Here is a 23,478-nt window from a genome sequence, read left to right on the forward strand (position 1 = left end):
TGGCAAGCATGCCTATTTTGCGACCCCCCAATTGGGATCTCATATTTCACGTACACATCGATGCATCAAATTTTTCTATTGGTTGCGTGCTAGAGCTGAGCTTGGTGAGTTTAAATTGGACTATCCAATTTTCTTCGCTCTAGTCGTTGAATGATGCAGAGGTGAACTACACCACCACGGAGAGAGAAGGATTAGCCATGGTCTACACCGCGTCAAGAAATATTGACATTATCTCTTGGCCAACAAATTCATATTTTTTGTAGACCATCAAGCCTTACTATATCTAGTGAATAAACCTTGCACCACAGGAAGAATCACTCGATGGCTAATATTGCTGTTGGAATTCGACTTTACTGTCACAGTAAGGAAGGGAACACAGCATGTGTTGGGGCCGATCACTTGTCCAGAATTCCAAACGGGGAACCAGCAAACTGGTGTTGATGAGATGACCTTCCTGATGCGTGTTTATCCAAGTTGGACATGGTACCTGGGTGGAGCGAAGAGATCTCAGAGTATCTGCCTTATGGTTTTTCGCAGGACATACCCTTGAATAAAGATAAGATGCGACGGCTTATCAAGCTTGCGGCACCATATCAATTGATTGCGAGAGAACTATATAGGCTCAGAAAAGATAATGTGCTCAGATGGTGCGTAAGGAAGGATGAATTTGTAACCATATTGGAAGAGTCTCATTTAGGGATAGCAGGTGGGCATTTTGCTGGAGAAATTACAGCGCGAAAAGTGCTTCAATATGGACTCAGGTGGCCTACGTTATTCAAGGATGCCATAGAGTTCGTCAAAAGATGCAAGGAATGTCAACGTTTCGCAAGTCTACAAAACAGAAGGACAAGATGCCACTAACCCCCATCGTTTGTAAGGCAACCATTTGAGAAATGGGGGATAGAGTTTATGGGGCCGATTAGTCCAGCGGCACATCCATCCCAAGCCTGGTACATAATCATGGCCATGGATTATTTCTTGAAGTGGGCGGAAGCCAGAACTTCAAAGAAAACTGATGCGCGAGCAACTGTAAAATTTGTATATGAGCAAATCATATCAAGGTTCGGCTGCCCATTAGAATTAGTGAGTGATCGCGGCTCACATTTTATCAATGAAGTGATTAATCATTTACTTGCAAGATTCTTAGTGATCCATAGAAAATCATCACCTTACTATCCCCATAAGCCAATGGTCAAGCAGAAAGTACCAACAAGATTTTGTGTACTATCTTGACAAAAACGTTGGAAGTAAGTTGAACAGATTGGGAGCATAAGCTGACAGCAACTCTCTGGGCCTACCACATATCATATAAGGTAACGATTGGATATACTCCTTTTCATCTAGCTTATGGTATTGAAGCGGTTATGCCCATGGAATATCTAGTCCTAAGCTTAAGGATTGCCGTACAGGAGCATCTAACTGAGAATGCATTAGCTGAAAGGCTAATTGACTTGGAAAAACTTGATGAGACCAGGTTGATAGCATCACATGGGCTCATGGTCGAAAAGTTATGTAGGAAACACTGGTTTGAAAAAACCTTAAGCAAAAAGAACTAAAAACAAGGGACCTTGTCCTCATGTATGGTGTGGGAAACGCCAAGAAAAAGAAACTTAAATACCAAGGCCTAGGACCATTTCGAGTATCGAAAAATAACACCACCACAGGGGTCTGTCCGAATAGAAATAGACGGCATCCAAATGGAGGGCTATGTCAATGGGAGTAAAGTAAAAAAATATTTTGGACCATTGACCCAAGAGATGCTCTTGCAAGAACACCTCTTAAAACAACAGAAACAGCTTGCAAAAGAAAAAATCCAGCAAGCGCAAGAAGATGCTAAGGCTAGGCAAGTCAAAGCTAAACTGAATAAAGGCCTGATACATGTCAACATGGCGTCCATAACCCTTGTGGACGAAGGGGTCTAAATGTTAAGCCAACACGACTTAAGTTAGGACTCACAATAGATAAAGGCGTTACAACAAGTATTGCATTAATAGATACAGGGTCAAGTCATAACTTGATCTCATATGATACTTGGAAAAACCACACCTTAAACCCACGGATGCACAAGTTCGTAGTGTGCACCTGACAACCACAAAGGCCGAGGGGTATTTAAATGTTAATATTTCTATCAGTAATAATTTCGTGGTTGGAAAGGTGTTTGTGATACCTGCAAGTACAATGGAGGAAGAGATGATCCTAGGATGATCCTGGATACCAACAAATGAAATATCCAATGGGAAGAAAGAACAACATCGTTGAGCATAGGTGAGAAAGTCATGTCCGCCCTTTATGGACCTCAGCAAACCAAGGGAAGCAAATCAATGCAGAGGCAACACCTCAGAAAACAGAACCTACACCCATTCTGCTGAGTTTGCCTACACAATACCCAACATACAAGGGTACACATAAATGGGTGCTTAAGAATCAACTTAAAGATCAACCAGATAGGAAGGACACAATGAGTAATGAGAGGATTGAGGGGAGAACACAATTCAAAAGTCTGGCATTGCCAACACCTACCAAGTGGCCGAACTCCAAGCATTTGAAGAGGCCTCATGAATGTCGTCCAGCGATGGGTCCGAAAGGATCTACTGAGCACAAGGCTACTATCAAGGCAATGCAGCAATATGGGTACCCAAACCCAAGTCCATGGCCAAAACCACAAATGGTTTGAGTCAACAAACAAAGAGATGTGATGGCTTACAGCATCAACTTCCCGATCAAGCCTGCACCACACCTACTCTTGTGTGGAGGAGAAAGAAAATTCAGCCAACTGAATTGAGAATGACAAGGCAACAACAATACCTACTCTGACTACAGAATTGAACAAGAAATGTGAAGATAGAAGCAAAGAGGTTCCAAATGGAAGCCATCCACAACCAGACACAATAACAAAATTGTTTAGTTGGGTGGAAGGAACAAGAAATGCGAAGAATTGAACAAGAGAAAGAAAATTCAGCCAACTGAATTGAGAATGACCAAGGCAACAACAATACCTACTCTGACCATAGAATTGAACAAGAAACGTGAAGATAGAAGCAAAGAGGTTCCAAATGGAAGCCATCCACAACCAGACACAATAACAAAATTGTTTAGTTGGGTGGAAGGAACAATAAGGAGCTCCCACATAGAGCTAAAAAGACTACATTAGCAAATGCCTAAAAGTACCCAGGTGAACCCTTGGTTTTCATGGTGATAGCAAAGGGACAAGGTAAGCAATGCATCATCATATGCATGTGTGAGTGTTTGAGCACAGTAAGAAAAAAATTTGATCTTATGCACTCCACGTGAAGCTACTGAAAAATGGTTCACGCCATGAACCACACTACTACAGTCGTGAACCGTTGATTAGTGTTTCACATCGTGAAAGAAATTGAAGAGTTTCACATCATGAAATGGTAAAAACTCTGGCAGCCAATTATGCAATGACACGTGGCTTTCTTCATTAAATGTAGCTGCCCTCTTTAATGGCTTTCTCCATGGTCATTTTGAATCGTGTGAGAGCTGTGTTCGTCATCTGTGAGCTGTTTTCGATTCATCACACATCTTCGCCGCCTAACTTCAAACCGCCTACCCAAGCCCTTTCGAGGTGGGAGATTAACCTTTTTCCTTTCTTTTCTTTCCTTTTTTCTCTCTTTTCTATGATGATATCAATTGATTGTATGAGTCAAATCATGTCCTCTTGCGTTTGAAATGAATCAATTGAATGAATGATGACTGTCATCTTGTGTTTGATATGAATCAATTGCATGCATCAAAACATGTCATCTTTCAATATATGAAAAACTCCAATTCACGGCCCATGTCAGTCCCTGCAGTTTCATGTCTACAGCTTCACGTCACAGTGTTTCACATCTTCTACATTTTCACGTCCCACTATTTCACGTGGATGTGTTTCACGTTGCACAGTCTCATGTCCAAGTGTTTCACGTCTGCACAATCACGTCATGGTGATTCACGTCCCACTGTTTCAAGCGTATGTTTTTCACGTCATGGTGATTCACGTCTAACTGTTTCAAGCATATGTTTTTCACGTCTACATATTCACGTGGATGTGTTTCACGTCCAAGTGTTTCACGTCATGGTGATTCACGTCCCACTGTTTCAAGCGTATGTTTTTCACATCTGCATATTCACATGGATGTGTTTCACGTCATATCATTTCACGCGTAAATGTTTACGTCTGCATATTCACGGCTCAGTGGTTCATGTCAGAATCCTACAGTTTCATGAATAGTAACTAATACACTAACATTCTCTTCATCCAAACTAACCTACTCCCACTAAATTACTAACCCAAAAAAAGGAGAAAAAGAAAAAAGAAAGAAACAAAAAAAGAAAAAGGTAATTACCCACTAGTCATTCGACTGATTGTATATGCCTGGTACAGATGTTGGTCTCGGAATAATCTGAAGTCCACGACAACGAGCAACCATCCCACGACTCAAGCAAGCAGTGCTATGGGGTCCCCAGCCAGCCACCGCGACAACAAAGATCAAGTAAGCTGAAGATCAAGTAAGCTGAAGATCAAGTAAGCCATCGACAACAAAGATCAAGTAAGCTGAAGACAAATTACTTGGGCCCTTATGCCCAATCATTCCAGGGCACCCTCATCCGAAAGGAAATCATCACACCCTAAGGGAAGGTGAAACTCTAGTGCCATAGCCCAGAGTGTATCCAGTTATTAGAAGATGCAACAATAAAGGCCAAACTCGATAAAGTAGGCCTCGGTAGAATGGCGGAGGTACTTCCCCCACGCAATCGACACAGACCTCTGCGTGGAGTACTTGAAGACATACAACAAGCAAACAAAGAGAGGAAAGATTACAAAGGCTGATGGCACCACATAACAGCTCCTCATCACAGAGGACTTAATCAGAGAACACCTTACTGCAAAGCACAACATTGGTACGATGCCCATAAATGATATGCTAAAAAAAGATGCTTATGATTCCAATGGAGCAAAATACGACAATACCCGAGATGAAGTTACCAAAAAAGCATGCAAAACGATGTCCCTCATGATGTAAATTAAGCCTATAAACAGATACAACAACGGAGTGGGCTTAAACAGGATCACGAAGGCTTATGAAGAAAAGGAGTTAGGCTTTCTATCTGCATTGGAAAATTACTTGAAGGCCCATCAATCAAAGATCAGCAATCCATACCTCCTCACACACAGGTACTTAACCATGTAGCAAAGAGGCCTCTGAAAGAGCCTAAACCTGAAGAGCACATGTAGCTAGCACTCACACCCGACCAACCTAAAGAAGCAACTGGCAAGGTAGAGGAAGGGCAAGCAGTATTGATGAAGACCCAAGATCTTATAAAGCAGATCAAAAAAGACAGAAGAAAGAAAACAAATAAAAAGATGAGAGGCTTACTCATTGATGTAGCAGCCGAATCATAACAATTGGAAGAGGCGGTGGCAGCAGAAATCCGCACATACCAAGAGGCCCTTCAAGAAAAGATACTTGGCCCTACCGTGTGCAGGAACCCCAGCAACAACTCACCCCTCCAGCAAGCCCAGCACAGCTTATTTTTAAAGACCTCTCTCCTCTCAAAGATTCAAGCCTAGCAGACACACCAATAGAGGCAACTGAGGAACAAGCAATGAGAAACCAAGTTGTGGAGGGACAAGAAGTAGAAGAAGCAACAATCCCAGTACAAGACCTGGAGGCTCCCCCAGAGTCAAGTAAAAGACAATGAACTCCAGAGCCTTCTAGTCCAAGCAAAAGAGGGAAGTTGGAAGATAAAGAGAAACTGCCCCAACTAGCCTCCTTCCAAGACATGGAACTAAGTCAAGTGCAAACTGGGAACAAGAGTAAAAAGTATGGCATTGCCACCTACTAACGACACACATGTTGCATGATAGGAACGCTGCCCTCTAGAAGTAGCTGAAGGATGCAAATACACAAGTGCAAAGCATAAAGGCACACCTTGAAGCAGTAGAGTCAACTCACAGGGAGGTCATCATGAAGAGCTTAAAGGCTACAGAGGAGCAAGAACAAAGGTACCATTCCTTGGAAAGTAATAACCTCGTCTTAAGCCAGACAATTGTACAAAAGATCAACGAAAATCCTGACTTAAAAACCAAGCTAGAGCAAGCAAAAGATCAACTCCAAAAAGAGACCACCCACACACAGAACCACAACTCTGCATGCCAGACAAATCAAGGAGTGCCAAGACAATGCAAAAGCTAATGAAGACGTGCTTCACCAACAAATCGAGCAACTAACAGTCCAACTCAAGGCAGAGCAAGAAAAAGTGCATAATCTGCAACAGGAAAGAGAACAAGCGAACAAAGCACATGTAGAAAAGATCAAAGCGCTCAACAAAACAATAAGTGCGAACCAAACAGATGCACAAAGGAAAGAATTGGAGCATCAAGAGGCCATGTCACATCTTACAATGCAACTACAAGACACTTAGGGATTAGCGACACAAAGGCTCAATCAAATTACTGAAACACAGCAAAGGAAAGCAACTGCTCGGCGAGCACAAGAAGATGCAACGAGGAGATTTGAAGAGATGGATGCTGATAGCATGATTAGGGAAACAACCATCTCCAACCACCTCATCAATGCCAACTCCCACCTGCATGATCTGGCACATTAGCTAGCAGCACAAGAAAGGAGTCAACGCCCGGAGCCGAACGATGATCTGGGTATCCTCCTTGAGCGCGCCTCGGAGTTGGTCCAGCTGCCAGTAACTCCTCGGGTCTCTCCTCACACTCTTTCTTTGTTTTTATCTACAATAACACTCTCTTTACTTCAGTATGATATAAACCTAGCCGAAGATATAGGCCTAGGAGAATTAACACTGATTAAACAAAATACTGAAAGAGATGCTGACCCAATTATCATAATGGGCATTTTGAGGGCCAACCTTGTATTACCTAACCCTCAGGACATCTTCTTCTACCCCTTACATCCTATAGTGCTAAACCTTCGTAATTGGTGTGGTGTTCTTCAAAATTCATAAATCCTAGACAATAGTATTGAAATACTTGACTTGTTTGTTCCATATGGCATATGAGAGATGCTAGCCAACTACGAGGTGGTAGCAAATACTTATCAATGGGTTATCAGTCATGGGTGGCTGGAGGTGTACAACACTCACCAATATTTGAATCTCTGTGAGTCTACATTATATCACCTTGTCAGCACACTTAAACTCTATACTAATATCCACAAGCATTTAGAAGCTATATGCTCACCAATGTACGATATAATTTTGATGCCACTCACATAAACTACCTTGATATTGAAAATGAAGAAATTCTCGAAATACAAAACTTTTTTAAATCCCATAAGCCTAGCCACCCAGCCCCTAGCACCGGTCAAGGTCAAGAAGAACGTCCCTCTTCACTTTCAAAATCCACAACCTGACTGTATTTACTTCTCTTTCTCTCCTCCCAAGCTAGATTTTCCCACTAACACTCTCGCCCCCGAGGAGGTACTGGCACCTAACCCATCTCCACCACGGCAACCTCAGGAGGTACGCAATCTGACTCCACAAGATAATATTGCACCTTTCACTAAAAATAATGTCTTGGATTCTTTGACAGCTGTAGAGTATGAGGAATTTATTCGAGCAAGCAATCCGCTTTTAAAGCCAAAACTCATGTTCAAAGTTCTCCATGCACATTTCTCCATTCAACCCTACCCGTCGCCACATCATGCCAGAGGCATACTCTATAGATGCACCAACAAGACAACATTAGGTACCATACCCTCTCCGTGCCCCATGCCCCGACTTAGAAGAATTACTTCCTTTGGTGGGAGAGGGTACATTGTGGGTAAATGTCGCAAAACACACAAGGCTCGCCAATCCTCAGTTGGTTGACTTGCTTGAAATTCGCATTGTTACATTCATGATCAGCTACTATTTTAGGAGATGGAGAAAGATACATCTTGTGCACATGAGAGGTGGCTACGCCACCATCATCACTAATGAAGAACAACAACAACTAACAGATTTTGGAATCCAATCCACATGGAGGAAAGAGTTTCTGTCAGTTCCAAAATACAGCCGAGTATACATGAGCATGCCACACCAACAATGAGGGTAGATCCATTGTACATGCCTATCAAGAGAAGGTGGACGCCGTTGGAATTCCAAGTGGCCAAAAACAGGGACTCCCATGTTTGTTACAACTTCCCTATCTTCACACCAACAACATTTGGCCATATTCAAGAACAAAGACAACAGATGCTTACATGGATCAGAGCATGGCAAAGAATACCCGATCCCGCCATTGTGGCAAGTGTCAGGTTTATGAAATTATTTGGTGGTGCTAATAGATCAACCAAAAGAAACCTACGATGGCTTTAAAGCAGAGCACTTGAAGTTCGACATGAATCAAGGGCCTTCAGACAGAGGAATCATATTGTACTACCATCGATTACGATGTCTTCTAGCCTACATGCATGTTACATTTGAATACATGGTGGACACTGGATTTTGGAAGTCACACTCAGCATTCCGTTGCACTCTTCAGAAGCTCCAATCCAGACAAAATTTCTACCGACATGAGTTCGGTGACCAGGTCTTCCAACCTCGGTAATAGGTTCTGAGGACAGAACCTACATCAGGAAAGGGGGGATATTAATCCCATTTTGGATTAACAACATGATCCTCAATTGAGGACATTAATAAGTGTCATGAAAAGGCACTATAAAGGTTGTACATTATGAGATATTGGCCACCCTAAGTAAGTTTTGGGCGTCCAAGTGTGAATAAGGGCCAATTGTATATAAGGCATTTTCTCATAATGAAAAGACACAATTCCCTTTGTGCTATTAAGAGCTCTCCCCTTGTGATTTGAGAGAGAGTGAGGAGTGAGAGCATTCTAGCATATTGTGCCTCTTTCATGCTTGTGTACTTATGCTTGTATATATGAGAGAGTGAGAGAGAGTGTGATTGGTCTATGTGATGGTGTGAGCGACTCCACCGTGACAGTGTGGAGGTGGAGCTTGGAGTTTGGAGCTTGACAAGCAAACTTGGAGGCCTCAAGGGACTCGAGATCAAAGCATTGGTAAGTGCCCCATGACAGTTGTGATTTATTGCTCATCCTAGGTGAATGTGTAGAGTTTCCTCTTGGAGGTGTGGTAGCTCATAACAGGGAGGACACCAACCAAGCCCAACTAGGATCTAGAGGTTTCCAGCTTCATTTTGGGCCAATTTGGACAAGATTTAGACTAGCTATGTCCACTTTTTAATCTAGTTTGGAAGAGGAGAGATGAGAGATGAAATATCTAACCACCTCGTGTATTTTTTAAATAAAAAATGACCCCCTTTGATGTGATTTCTAGGTGCCTCCTTGAAGTGGGATTCTCTTTCCCCTGAGGTGTCAAAATTCACATTTTTTTAATACTAAGTACCAATGCTAGTCAACTCATCATCTTATGGAAAAATTTACTCATTTTTGGTGGATTTTATTTTCTTCTTACATTTTTCTTATTCAAACACTTGGATTAATCCCATAGGCACATTAGAACACTCTTTGGACCTTAATCCAATTTTTTTCTGAAAATAGGTACCCCTAGGTTAAGCTGTCGAGTGCACATATTCAATTAATTTCTAATGTACATTGGAAAACTCTTTTTAAACTTCTATTTTAGGGGAATTCATCTTAAAATTAAAGGGTAAACTTTGTATCTAAAAATATCTCAAAAATGTATTATATCTCTCTAGAATATTTTCTCTCTCTAAATTAATTTAAGAGAAAATGAACTATTTCAAAGATTAAAGTTAGGGGAAAGTGTACAATGATGTCTTCACCTTCTAGATACTGAAGAGGAGGAATCTTACACTTGTATGTTGTAGTAGTTATGAGTACTAACCCCCCATATAGTGTGTACTCTTATCTTTATGTTATGTTGGTTGAGTAGAGAAGAAGAAGATAGAAGAAAATTCAACTATCCATCTCTCTCGTGTCTTGCTCTCTCTTGTGTGTGTGTGTGTGTGTGTGTGTGTGTGTGTGTGTTTGCTTGCTAGGGTTTGAAGCTCTCCATCTCCCCCACATTCTCTTTATCCCAAAGGCTAGCTCCTGATCAAGGAGGTAGTGAGAGGAGGTGGAGTTGGTCCCTAAAACTGTCCTTACATGATTAATAAACAGGAGGTAAGGGGGTGCACCTGGAATGTGAAAGGCGATTATGTTCCTCAATAGCTAGAATGGATAGCCCCGAGGTATACTTCATGAAGGAGAAGGGTGAGGTGTTCACTCATTTTCAGAATTTCAAAGTTATGGTTGAAAAGCAAACAGAGAAATATGTAAAGTGCCTAATGTCAGATGGAGGGGGAGAGCACTTCTCCAATGAGTTCTCTGAATTTTTTAAGAAGAATGGTATTCGAAGACAGTTTACATGCAGATACACTCCGCAGTAAAATGGTGTTGCTGAGCGAAAAAACAGGCACATTGCTGAGATTGTGCAAGCATTGATGGGAGAGAAGAATATGCCGCATAGCTATTGGGCCGAGGCTATTTCTATAGTAGTTTACATCATGAACAGGACTCCAACTGCAGCCATACATGATGTAACTCCAGAGGAGAGGTTTACTAACAGAAAACCTAATTTGTCTCATCTGAAAGTTTTTGGATGCATTGCAAATGTGCATGTGCCAGATGAGCTGAGAACGAAGGTAGATCCAAGTGATGGAAGCATCAGCAGGTACAAGGCTAGATTGGTAGCCAAAGGATATGCGCAAACATATGGCATTGATCATGAGAAAACTTTCAGCCCAGTTGCCAAGATGGCAACAGTGAGAGTTGTCATAGCAGTGTCAAAGCAATGGTCTTTACATCAGATGGATGTAAAGAATGCATTCTTGCATGGGGATTTGCAGGAAGAGGTGTATATGTTGCAGCCACTTGGTTATGAGGATGTGAGTCACCCCGAGCATGTTTGCAGGTTGAAGAAAGCCTTGTATGGCTTAAAATAAGCACCAAGAGCATGGTCTGAATATCTTGTCACTATTGGCTTTCATGTAGCCAATGCAGATTTCTCGTTGTATGTGAGACACAGTGATAGAGGGGTTGTGCTTATTGTCATCTATGTAGATGACTTGATCATTACGGGGGACCATGATGCAGTGATCTTTGTTGATGTAAAGATCTTGCTTAGACAGAAGTTTGAGATGAAGGATCTGGAGGAGCTTAGATATTTCTTGGACATTGAGGTGATTAGGTCACCACATGGTATTGGATTACTGCAGAGACAGTATGGCTTGGACATGTTGTCCAAGCTATACAGTCATACCATACTTGGACATGTTGTCCAAGCTATACAGTCATACCATACTTGGACATGTTGTCCAAGTATGGTATGACAGGCTGTAAGCCTATCTCAGTGCCATTGGATCAAAATGGCAAGTTGAGTGCAGATTCAGGAGAGATTTTGGAGGATCCTACTATGTATAGGCGCATAGTAGGAAGCTTAATCTACATGACGATCACCAAGCTAGATTTGAGCTATGCTGTTGGGTTGGTGAGTTAGTTTATGCAAGTTCCTCGGAAGCCGCATTTGGATGCATACTGAGGTATGTGAGGTCTACTTTGCATTGTGGACTATTTTATGAAACTGGGACAGAGATATGTGTACATGGGTACAAAGATGCTGATTGGGCTGGTAGTATCTCAGATATGTGTACATGGGTACACAGATGCTGATTGGGCTGGGACAGAGATATGTGTACATGGGTACACAGATGCTGATTGGGCTGGTAGTATCTCAGATAGAAGATCTACTAGTGGCTTCATGTTTTCTTTGGGGAGTGCTGCTGTGACTTGGAGCAGCAGCCTATGGTTGCTCTATCCAGTACAGAGGCCGAGTACAGAGGTGCTGCTATGGCAGCATGTAAGTTAGCTTGGTTGAGAAAGCTACTTGCAGATTTGGGTCTATCAGTGGATAGACAAGTTGTCATTTTCTGTGACAACATTAGTAATATACAGTTGGCCAGGAACCCAGTTTTTCATGATCGCACGAAGTATATAGAGGTCCACTATCATTTTGTCAGAGAGAAGGTTTTGGCAAGAGACGTTGACCTTGTTTATGTCAGCACACAGGATCAAGTCGCTGACATCTTCACCAAAGCATTGGGTACAGAGAAGCTCCGCGGATTCAGGGCTTCGCTTGGTGTACATGAGATGGAGTTGAGCTCGAGGGGGAGTGTTGAGATATCGAGCTCATCTAGTGAGGCGGTGGACACTGATGACCCGCCTGGGGGATAGGCCCCACACTTACACCACTAGCATGGTTGGTGAGATCATGGGTGATATGCGGCCAGTGGGATGACAGGCTGTGTGACAGCCATTCTAGAGACTGGCATAGTCATAGCGCCAGCTCATTTAGTTGGGTTCACACTATAGAGAACCATAGTATGTATTTGGTTGAGTACCTTTTCATATTTGGTGTACTCTTATCTTTGTATATGGTGTGTTGAGTGTTGTGTGAAGAAGAAGAAGATTTTCAGCCTCTCACCTTGTGTGTTCTCTTTTAGGGTTTTGTGAGTGTGTGTGTGCTTGCAGAGCTCAAGTCCTCTTCCCCCCTGCATCTTTTCATTGGGTTCTTGGTAAGGGAGTGGTGCATGAGGAAGTTACTAGCGTGCTTTTTAACATTATCAGATATGGCTGCCTATGGGAAATATGGATTTCTAGAAATAGTATTATATTTTAGAAGGGGGAGAACACTAGTCTAAATGTTACTGAACTAATGTATAAACGTACTCATCTGTGCTGGTCTGTATACTCATCTCTGCTGGTCTATATACTATGCTAACAATCTTAATGATGCTAACATCTTTCAAGAAATATATTCTCTGCATTTTGGGATCAACTCACCTGTAGCAGTAGCAGCTGACTTTTGTACATAGTAGGCTGCCATCTGCCTAACATTTGGCTGTATGCAAGATTATTTTGGACTTGGTTTGAAGACTAGGCCTCCCAAATTTGGGCCAAGAACTAAAAGATGGTACCTCAAAGTCAAGCATCTTGTTTACACATTTGTGGCTTTCATTGAGAACCCCCTAGGACCCAGACCCATGGTCAAGGTGTGGACTAGCATATATGTTCTGGAAAAAAGACCTCCCAAAGGCTACACCACGGAAGTGATGCTGATTCATCACATGTAACTTGGATATCATGTGTCTTGGAGCCAATCTTATTTACCTTGGGTATCCTAAAATCCTTGCAGAAAAAAAAACAAGAAAGGATAGAAGGCCACGTGGAAACATAATAAAATAAAAAGAAGTGCCAAAAAAAGGTAAAAACAGAGTTTTATTTAAAAGGGACGCCAAGAGCATCGAAACTCTCTTGCAAATTTGACGGGTGTGCATGCAGAACCTTCAGATCTTACAAGTGAAAATTGACGGGCATGCCCATGAGAGCAAAAGGTCAAGGGGCGTCATAGCCATAGTCACTTCCATACCCACATTTGTTTCTCTCCGAGCAAGCCAAAACAGGTAATGGTTTATCTTCAGAGATCAAGCACACAATCGATCAGAATAAAAAAGCTTTAAGCGCAGATACTTCCTCTTTCCCTTCAATTTTAAAAGGGTTTTCGCTTGCAAGATCCATGGCAAGTCAACATGCAATCAAGCACACAATTGATCAAAATCAAAAGGCTTTAGTGCAGATGCTTCCTATTTCCCTCCTTTATGAAAATATGAATTTTAAAAGGGTTTTCTGCTCGCAGGATGCATGGCAGGCCAGCATGCAACCACTACTTCAGCACCGATGAGCATTGTAAGGATGGTGACTATATCCATGAGTTCCAGTGTTGTTTTTTTCTGAAACCCTAGCTTCTCGTAGGTGGGAAATGCCTTTGTTAAGTTTTTGACCCCTTGTTATCCTGTTAACACTAGGTCGTTGGTTGATCAGTAAAGAAAAAAGCCTCCATGGATGATGGCAATCCCCGTGATTCTTCTTCCCCCCACTCCCCCTGCAAAAAAAAACACACACACACACACTTGCCGTCTCGAGTTGCAAAACAAGATTGTTTTTTAAATTCTTTTACCGTATTTTGTGTGAGTGCTTGGGTAGCATACTTCATGTAGTGTAGAGCATATTTGAAATGCTTGAATGAACATGAATTTGAAAGCATAATTGGAAGCAATGCTAGACTGACATCCGCAATCGATGAGCTTGAAGCTTGTTCTTATGTTTGATGGGGATTCAAAAGTATCTCGCAAATTAGAAAGTTACAAATTCATTATCACATTTGAAATGAGTTTTGTATCATTGATCAATATGTACATTGAAGGTGTTTTGGTGCACTTTCGATATGAAAGTATTATTTGGGAAACGGGGGAGGGCACGTTTTGTTATGTTTATTAAATTTCGGGGAGGACTGTGCCAACTCCTCGCTATACTTTATGTATGGTTTTTTTTTTCTTCACTCACACAAACGAGCACGAAAATCCTATGACTTGATGAATGACATGTAACTTAGATTCAAATGTGGTAATGAATTTGGAATTATCTACCTTGCGATGTACTTTGAGATCTTTGTCGATGTCCATCGATTCCTCACGATATAATCATAGGCTTGATATTCATGCTCGTTCGAGTCCTATAAGCTGTTCATATAAACTTGAGAAAGACACGCATTCGAAGAGGACATGTTGCAGAAATGGTATGGGTTGCAGTGTCCATCTTCATTCAAGCGCTTCAAGATGTTTATACGTGAATGAAAGGACACACGTTCTTTTATATTACGTTGACAATGCACACATGCAAGCAATCAAGAGGATAAGGGTACCCAAGCATTCTAGTTTGTGTGGGAAGAGAAAAGATGAGATATGTTATGTAAGTTAAATTGTAATAATCAGTTTGGGGTCCATTGTTTCTTAAACTTTTGGTAAAGCTTTCTTGTGGATATAAAATAATATAATTAACTTTCCCAAAAAAAACCTTAAGAGGAATCCACGTTTGTGAAAAAAGAAAAATCACTAATTATATATAACTTTTTTTTTTTGTAATGCGAGATTTTTATTTGTACCAAGTTATTTGTACCAAGCAGTGTCCTCACCAATTGCTCTACAAGCAGTTGGGTAGAACAATTGGATCGTTGCACTTTTCTATTCGATGCAACATGTTGGACAATAGATTTTTTTTAAGATTATCGCGCCATTTAGAAATACCAACCTTGAGAAATTGATTTTCTTGGAGGCGTCTTTTTTTTTTGAAATCTCACGTTGAAAGCCTTGCTTTAAGGCTTTTTTCTATTTTTGGCAGCAATGCAACATCAATTTTATTTTTTGCTTTTCTTTTTAGTTTCTTTTTATTTTAGCTTGAGTGCTTATGCCACGTGGACTGATCTCCTTACCTGCATTTCTACAAGAGTGTTAGGTTACCCAAGGTAAACATTATTTGGTTGGTTACTCTTTGTTTGTATGTCTCTCTCTCTCCCGGTTGCTTTTTTCAACTTTAGCTTATCCTTTAAGTTTCAACTCTGTTTCCATGTCCGAAAAGCAGACACAGAAAAAAAGGAGTAGTAGTTTTGATGCAGCAAATCAAGCTTTGATGGAAGATGCACCAGAGACTGAGATTGGAAAAATGAAACAAAAAAGAAGATTGAAAGATGCACCATAGACGGAGACTAGGAAAATGAAGTAAAAAAGAAGACGGAAGGTGTCGGCAGGTTTTTTGACAAGCTAGATGACACCAAATACGAGGAGCAAGCTGAATTTGAAGACATTGAACTTGAGCTATATCTGCTTAGAAGGCTTGCCTCATCAAGAGGAGTAGTGGATACTCAACAGGAGATACCGAGTACTCAAGTGAAGGCAATGGGTACTCAAGTGGAGGTAGTGGTATTAAACATGTACAAAGAACATCTCCAAGTAGCATGAACAAAGAGACCTTTAGGATAAATGTTCCATTTATCTCTTTGTCTTGCAGTGGTAAATTAGACGAATCGAACAAAGAAAAGTTGGTAGGAAAGTGTAACTTTGATATCCTATAGTACTTACCTAGAGCATTATGTCTACATTCCATTGCTTAAGAAAGCTAGAAAATATGAAGTCGGAGGAGAACTAAATAGTCGGATTGTGTTGGTAACACTTTTTGATGTATGAGAGTAGTAAAAGAGGTGGGCCTTCCAAAGAAGAGCTTGAAAAGAAACTACAAGAAACAAAAGTTATTTTGAAGGATAAGTATAGTTGTAAAGTCTTACTCAAGAAATATCTTGTAGGGTATCTTCGTGCCCAAGACAAGCTTGATACATGGCAAGACTTTATAAACAGGCTCGACACATCCTTTTTGTCCACAATTGTGCTCTTGGAATTTTTACTTAAAGTGTGCTTAGGAAAAAGAGTAACCACATGGAACACAGATATTGTGAAGGCGTTACTAGAAAGCGCTCACAGGAAAGTTAAGCTTGAAGTAAGCCAACACTTTATGAAAAATGCAAGAGATTATATGAAATCAGCATATGACACAAAAAGAGCATTCTTTATTTGTGTAAGCTATTTTTTTCAATATTTGCAATTACTTGAGTTTGGATGTTGGATATATTTACCTTTCTGTCAATCATTCAATAACGAATTAGATTAGTTTGTCAGAGTGTTTAAGATATCCGGATTAAGGGTTTTGCTTTTATTTTGTGCTATCGAGATACATTGATCCGTTGGATGTAGCAATAAACAAAGCCTTGGTTTTTACCAGAGCAGATATCTAGGAGGCATTAGGTATAAGAAAATCAATACATTGTTTTGTTGTTTGGTACTACAGATATATAAGACATGTTGATTTACCCATCCATAAAATCTATGTATTCCAGATTTTCGAAGTCCAACAGGGCTCGTGGCTGATCCAAAAAACTTGGAGGAGAGGTATTTAGCTCTCTATATGTACGTGTTCATTCATATCCAGTGCTGTTTGCTATGGCTTCTAAGTCTTGTTGAAATGTGTATGTGTGTACAAAAGCTTAGTTTAGTGATCCCTTACTTAGGTTCCAAGCTGGGTGTGTACATGATGTCCCTTGAGAATTAGGGGCTGAATACTCTATCGACCAAATCTCTTCCTCTTTCTATTTGGGAAACAACATTAGAAAACTACCTGTAGGATTGTTGTGAATAATTTCTGGCTGTATTTCTTGTACCATACAACATAAATTAGAATATGCATCCGAGATTGCATAAAAGATGAAGCATTTATGATAAAAGCCAACTGAGGCTTCCAGAGAATGCTTCTTTTGCTCTAAACAAAGCAATAGTAAAATGGTGTTCAGCCCCAAGTCCTTTACATTATACACAAAAATGTGTGCATGCATGACAGTTGTTCTTGCATGCGAGCAGGACTTGTGCTAGAGGAAGTGCCACTAGAAGAAGACATGGTTTGTCTGTGATGAAGTCAGCAATTGAGTAGTTGGAAACAATTCTCAACGTGGCATGAGCCATGCTTGGTGTTTTTGAACAAAAGAAGATTGCCTAGCTTTGTATTTCACCCCGCAGTAGTCATGTGTTTCAAATGGCAATTGAGTAGAATTAGAGTACTACTTGAGTCTTATCTTCTTTGATCACTTTTGTACCTTTGTCCAATCTACAAGTAGGCATGGCAGGTGCTTTGAGAGTGGTATCGAGGAATTTATCAAGGGAATAGTAGCTCTTTTAGGTAAAGTTCTCAATCCTATTATGAATCCCTCTACGAAAAGTAGATATTTCATACTGTGGAATCCTTATGTATTCATCCTTGAATGTAATCACATCAATGTACCCGGGGTTAGTATTGCAGCCAGCTGATGTTTCATGCAGATTGTATGCTCCTTTCCCAGACACCCTATGCGAGGGCAAAAGTATGAAAGGACCAGATGTGCGAGAGACCAGAGCAAATCAACACAGCATGAAATGGATAAATGAGTGTATGTATGATGGTGAATGAAATCCAATACAAGAGGCCCTCTGATGTGAGGAGACTCTGAGTAGCAAACCGTCGAAGAAGCAAAGACGAGGTCAGAGCTGAAGTATGGTCGGTGACAAGGCTTGTGTTGATGTGAGGCAAAGGCTCTCCAAAGGTGAGGTGATGCAGACAATCGCGAATCTCCGGAAGAGTGGATTGCAGATAAACGCAGATCTGAGGAGCAGAGAGGGTTGCTGTACCGGGCAGATGGTGTGCTGCTGTCACGAGGTAAGGTAGCTATCAGATGAGGTGAGCAGAGTGTGAGAACAAAATGACGAAAGGACCATATGTACGAGAAATCAGAGCAAAACAACATAGCATGAAATAGGTGAGTGAGTCTATATACCTGGGGGGTGGTGAGGAGCAGAGAGGGCCGTCGTCCCGAGTGGTGGTGATGCAAGCTCTGGTGACAAGGGTGCTGCAATACCTGAGGGATGGAGAGGAGCAGAGAGGGCTGCCGTCCCGAGTGGTGGTGGTGCAAGCTTTGGTGACAAGGGTGCTGCAATACCTGAGTGATGGTGAGAAGCAGAGAGGGATGCCGTCCCGAGTGGTGTAAGATGGTGAGCAGAGAGTGGGCTGTTGTCCCAAGATAAACTGCAGAAGAAAAAGGATGATAAACTCTATGTAGCAGAGAGTTGGCTGCTAGTAAACTTTAGAAGAAAATGCTGATGTACTGTATGTAGCATAGAGTGGGTTGTTGTCCCAAGGTAAGCTATAGAAAAACGCTGAAGTGATCTAATGTAGCAGAGAGTGGGTTGCTGTCCCAAATTGTGGCATGATATAAAACGCTGATGTGCTGACCTGTAGTAGAGAGTGGGCTGTTGTCCCAAGGTGTGGCCTGATGTAAAACGCGGATGTGCTGACTTGAAGAGCCGATGATGATGAAGAAGATGTACTACAGTTCCCGATAGCAGCAACAACAATAGATGTGGTATCGGATATGTCTATGAAGTGGTACAAATGTTGAATGGTGAGGCAAATGCTATATATAGTCAAGGGGGCTGTTGGTCGAACAGGGAAAGGGCAGTCGGCTAGCAACAAGACAAAAAAGAGAGAAAATCTAATAAATCTTTTTAGGGCTGGACAAAATGCCATTTTCAGACATCCCTTCTGAGGCCAAAAAGGGGACCATGAGAGAAGATGAAGGATGCCAGAGTCCTACATTGACACACTGGAAGAAGGAATGTATCCCCCTCTGGAAGCAAAGTCTGAAAAAGTTAGAGAGGGTGATCTTGATGGGGCAAAGGTGGTGAAGGTGAGGTGATGTAGATGGGTTGATCGTCTCCCAAAGTAAGATCTTGAATGGGACTCTCCACTGAGTAAGAAGTCCCATTCCCTATGTGGTCCAGATCAGAGTTTGGAGAATCAATTTCTGGTAAGTTGAGGCATAAGTTAGGAACAAGATTGACATTGTCCAAGGTTGCTTGGTTGGGGCTTGTGTTTGTGTCAAATAAGACGGCGCCAATAGATTTGATGGGCATCAGTGTGTTGTTGCCACATCGAACTTAACCCTTACTAGGATGCTGAGAGATGAAAATGTCGACATTGCGTGCCATATGGTGTGTAGCTCCACTGTCAACTATCCACGTGACAGGATGACCACAGGGAAGAGTTAGGTGGGCTTCGATGATGGGCACAATTGAATCATCAGGTCATTGACATATTTGAATGAGGGAACAAAAGCTTCCACACGCTGACTGCCTCGTCTAGCTTGTTATTTCTTCTTCCTATCGGAAGAGTGGCTAGAGTCAGCCTCAGATGTGGCCTGAGCGACATTGGCCAAGGGACTGGGATGTGGTGTAAGTGATGACCAATTAGACATCCCTTCCGGGGTGGCAAAGGATATTGACTGCGGGGTTGGACCTTTTGCCACTTGACGAGTGGTTCGCCACTGAGAAGATCTAGGCCAATTTATATTAGTGCTTTGTTTTGTCGGTTCCCTAGTGGGGGACCCTGTAGAGTAGGTGATGGAGCATTACCCCTCTCGACCGCCAATTTGGGGCATTGCCACCACCTTGGTTGTTTTGGCGATTCGAGTTAGTGGTGTTGGGGTTGGTGCCTCTATTTTCCCTAGCTTTGATGCCACACTCATCATCAACATGTCCAGACATTTGGCAATGAGTGCAATATCTATTCTTTTTAGGAATATTATGCTAGTAGGGAGTGGGTGGTGAGTCATAGTTTTTGGGATCAGTGGTGTTGCCTTGTGGTTTGCCTTGATTACCAGGGTTGCTGTTCCCCTTCCCTTGCTATCCCTCGTGGATAGAGGTGGTATTGGAAACAAGGGCTCCCTCTTGGGTAGAGGAGGAAGAAGATGGCTTCTTGGGGCGAAATTGGTCATGCAACCGAGCGAAGCGCAAGAGTTGGCACTCACACTCATATAGTTTAGGCATAGGTTCTAAACTAATGGTCTGTGTGACAAAAGTAAAGAAACTAGGTGGCAATTTGTTCAGTAATGTGATAATCTGACCTTCCTGAGACTTGGCGGAGCCAGTGGTGGCGTGTTCCGCGTTAAGGCGCCTGAACTCAGCAACCTTGACTTTGAGGTCATCCCCCTCTTTAGTAGAGAATTTTTGGATTTGATGCTCGAGATCAATGCTACGCGTGCGATCACATGCTGCATCTCTCTCTGCAAGGTGTGCCCATCTGTTAGAGACATAGGGGAACTGCTGGAGCTACGAATGAAACTCTGGCAGAAGGCCTTGCATGAGCTCCACTATGGCAGTGGCATTCCTAGCTTCCCAATAGTGACTTCAGGAGGTGCTAGTGAGGGGTGGGGTTTCAGTTCAAATCCCTTCACCAGGCTCGAAGAACCTTGGGAAGTGAAAACTTGTTCCATAAGGTTAGCCGAGTTGGTGTAACTAGACCCATTGAAATGAGTCTTTTCTGTGAAAGCATTTTTGGACATAGAAACATGAAGGGAAGGAGGTGGTGGGGTCCAGGATGGCTGGTACCCATATCGGGAGTGTAGAGGGTTAGGTGGAACTCAAGAATAACCACTAATACCCAGCACAGTTGTAGGACCTGGTGAGGGTACTCCATACGATGGGATATAAGGTTGGGCACTCGACGCAGGTGGAATACCTAGCTGAGGCATAAATCTTTGAGTAGGCACATAAGCTGGTACTGGTGTAGTGCCGAAGATGGGTTGGTAAACTGCTTGATACCCTGGAATGCTGGGTGGCGACACAATACTGGGGGGCATAGTGCTGAGAGATGCCTGTATGGGGTAAAACCCATGCGTAGGTCCTTGTGGTGGTGCAGCTAGATCAGGAGGAGTACGTGGCTTTGGGGGGGTAGTTGTCCTTTTTAGATCCCATCTCCGACAGATTCTCAGCATCGTCCGGAAGGAAGACCATGCACGATATCTTTGGGTGCGCGCGGCTACAGCTTAGTAGTGACAAAGTCATCCACATTGCTGTGTGTTATTTTGCACCATGCCACTCTCCTTACGCCGCACAGCATGGCCAGTCACTGTACTTACCATTATATGAGGATATCATGGAGTTCTCACAGCTGGGGGAAGTCCTCCTACTCGGGGATTTCAATGCCAAGACGGGAAGTCAGCAGGTCCCACTACTCAATCTAGACGAGGAGCTGGACATCACTGACACAAGGCTGCAGCGATCACAGGACCGTGAGGTCACAGTGTCCGGGAGATATTTCTTAGAGCTGGGAGCTGCACATGGTCTCGTTATCTATAATGGGATGTCCCGATGGCCCTCCTCCGGCGCCCTCACCTCCTTCCCTCACTCAGGAGGTACTAGCACTGTGGACTACCTTATGGGATCTCCGGCTTTGGCACACCTTATCTCCGACTTCTCCATTCCGCTACCCCCTTTTGAAGCTGACCATGCCTACCTCTCTTTCACTCTTACCTGCACACCACCCGTCCCTCCACCACCTCCCCCCATCTCACATTACACTCAGGTCCTCTTTGATCACGAGCTTGACCTTGTTTACTCCAACCACATCTACCCTGACCATGCCTACCTCTCTTTCACTCTTACCTGCACACCACCCGTCCCTCCACCACCTCCCCCCACTCACATTACACTCAGGTCCTCTTTGATCATGAGCTTGACCTTGTTTACTCCAACCACATCTACCGCCAACTCCACGATGTGGAACCTACTGTCCACCTATCCACCCTCACAACACAACTCACCACCATACTCCACACATCCGCCACAGTTTCTTTCATATGCACGCGGCGGTCTACCGCCAAGCCACCTTGCGGTTCCATGCCCCATAACTGTTGGTATGATGACGAATGTTGGGCCACACGCTCCCGTCTTAAGCATGAGGAATGGATTGGGCAAATCACGAAGCGCCAAGCGCAACGGATTTCTCAACGGCTCACCCGATGCAAGAAACGGGAGTTCTATGCTCGGAAAGAGGATGAGTTATATGGACTTTTCTTAGGGCCGAACTGCAAAGAGGCATGGAGGAAACTCCGAGAACATCGCCCTCCCACACCTATCACCTGCCCAGACACATGGCACTCCTCTGCACGCTCCCTCTTATCATATCCCCCATCAGCCACCCCTACACCCACCACCAGACCCCCGCCCCACCACCTCCACCTTCTTCACAAAGGGCATGGTCCTCAAGGCCATTCGTAGACTATGCAATGGACGAGCCCAAGATCATGAGGGACTCACTGCCGAGTACATCTCGCATGCCCATGATACCCTAGCGCCCCTACTAGCCTACATGTTCAATAGAGCCCTTTGTGAGGGATTTCCACCCTCTTGGTCCACCAACACCATCACCCCCATCCTCAAAGCCGGAGATCCACTTGATCCTAATAACTACAGGACGATCATGATTGGCCACACACTGGCCAAGCTCTATGGATCAGTGTGCTAGAGGCGGAGCTCAGTTCATTTGCAGAGAGCCAGGGATGCAGAGCCTCAGGACAGGCTGGCTTTCGGAGGAGCTACTCTACCCTTGACCACATCTTCACCCTCTGTGCCATCATCGAGGAGGGTAGAGCACGACACCAGAGGATTTACTGCTGCTTTGTGGATTTCCGCAAAGCTTTTGATACAGTACCCCAAGCCCGCCTCTTACACTGTCTACAAGAGATCGGAGTCCCATCTGACATGGTTTGGAGCATCATCGCCCTCTATGAGTCCGTCTCACTGGATGAGTGAGAGCCCCAGGAGGTACATCAAAGGAGATTTCCAGCACCATAAAGGGCTGCCCTCTATCACCCACTCTTTTCGGCCTCTACATTGATGAGATCTTGAGCTTCATTGATGGATTAGGCGTGGCTGGTCCCACATTGGCAGGCATATTGATCCCCATACTACTTTATGCAGATGACATCGTCCTCCTCTCAGACTCAGCCGAAGGGCTTCAGAGACAGTTGGATGCCTTACATGACTTTTGCACTCAGCGGGACCTCTCTATTAACCTTGGTAAAACCAAGGTAATGGTCTTCAATACCTCCCGCCCCGTCACATCCAGATTGAGCTTCACATATAGAGGGGATCCTGTGGAGATTGTCTCATCCTATGTCTACCTTGGTGTCACTTTCAGTGGCCCACACTTTACCATGCTTCCCGCAG

At 43.1% G+C, this 23,478-nt stretch overlaps 1 long non-coding RNA gene across 3 annotated transcripts in view; it reads left to right on the forward strand.

The window, feature by feature from the left end:
- Nucleotides 1–13,298: 13,298 nt before the first annotated feature.
- The window catches only part of LOC147610783 (uncharacterized), a 73,921-nt gene continuing 63,741 nt past the window's right edge, over nucleotides 13,299–23,478 (forward strand). Inside the window, exons 1-3 of one of the 3 annotated variants that reach the window (XR_015263880.1) lie at nucleotides 13,299–13,464; nucleotides 13,698–13,747; nucleotides 16,785–16,854. This is a non-coding gene — a long non-coding RNA (uncharacterized LOC147610783). The remainder of the gene's footprint in view (nucleotides 13,465–13,697; nucleotides 13,748–16,784; nucleotides 16,855–23,478) is intronic. The other 2 variants (XR_015263882.1, XR_015263881.1) reach the window with 2 other exon arrangements.

Source organism: Cibotium barometz, chromosome 48 (assembly GCF_041138505.1).
Source record: "Cibotium barometz isolate CiBa-2024 chromosome 48, ASM4113850v1, whole genome shotgun sequence".
Lineage (NCBI taxonomy): Eukaryota > Viridiplantae > Streptophyta > Polypodiopsida > Cyatheales > Cibotiaceae > Cibotium > Cibotium barometz.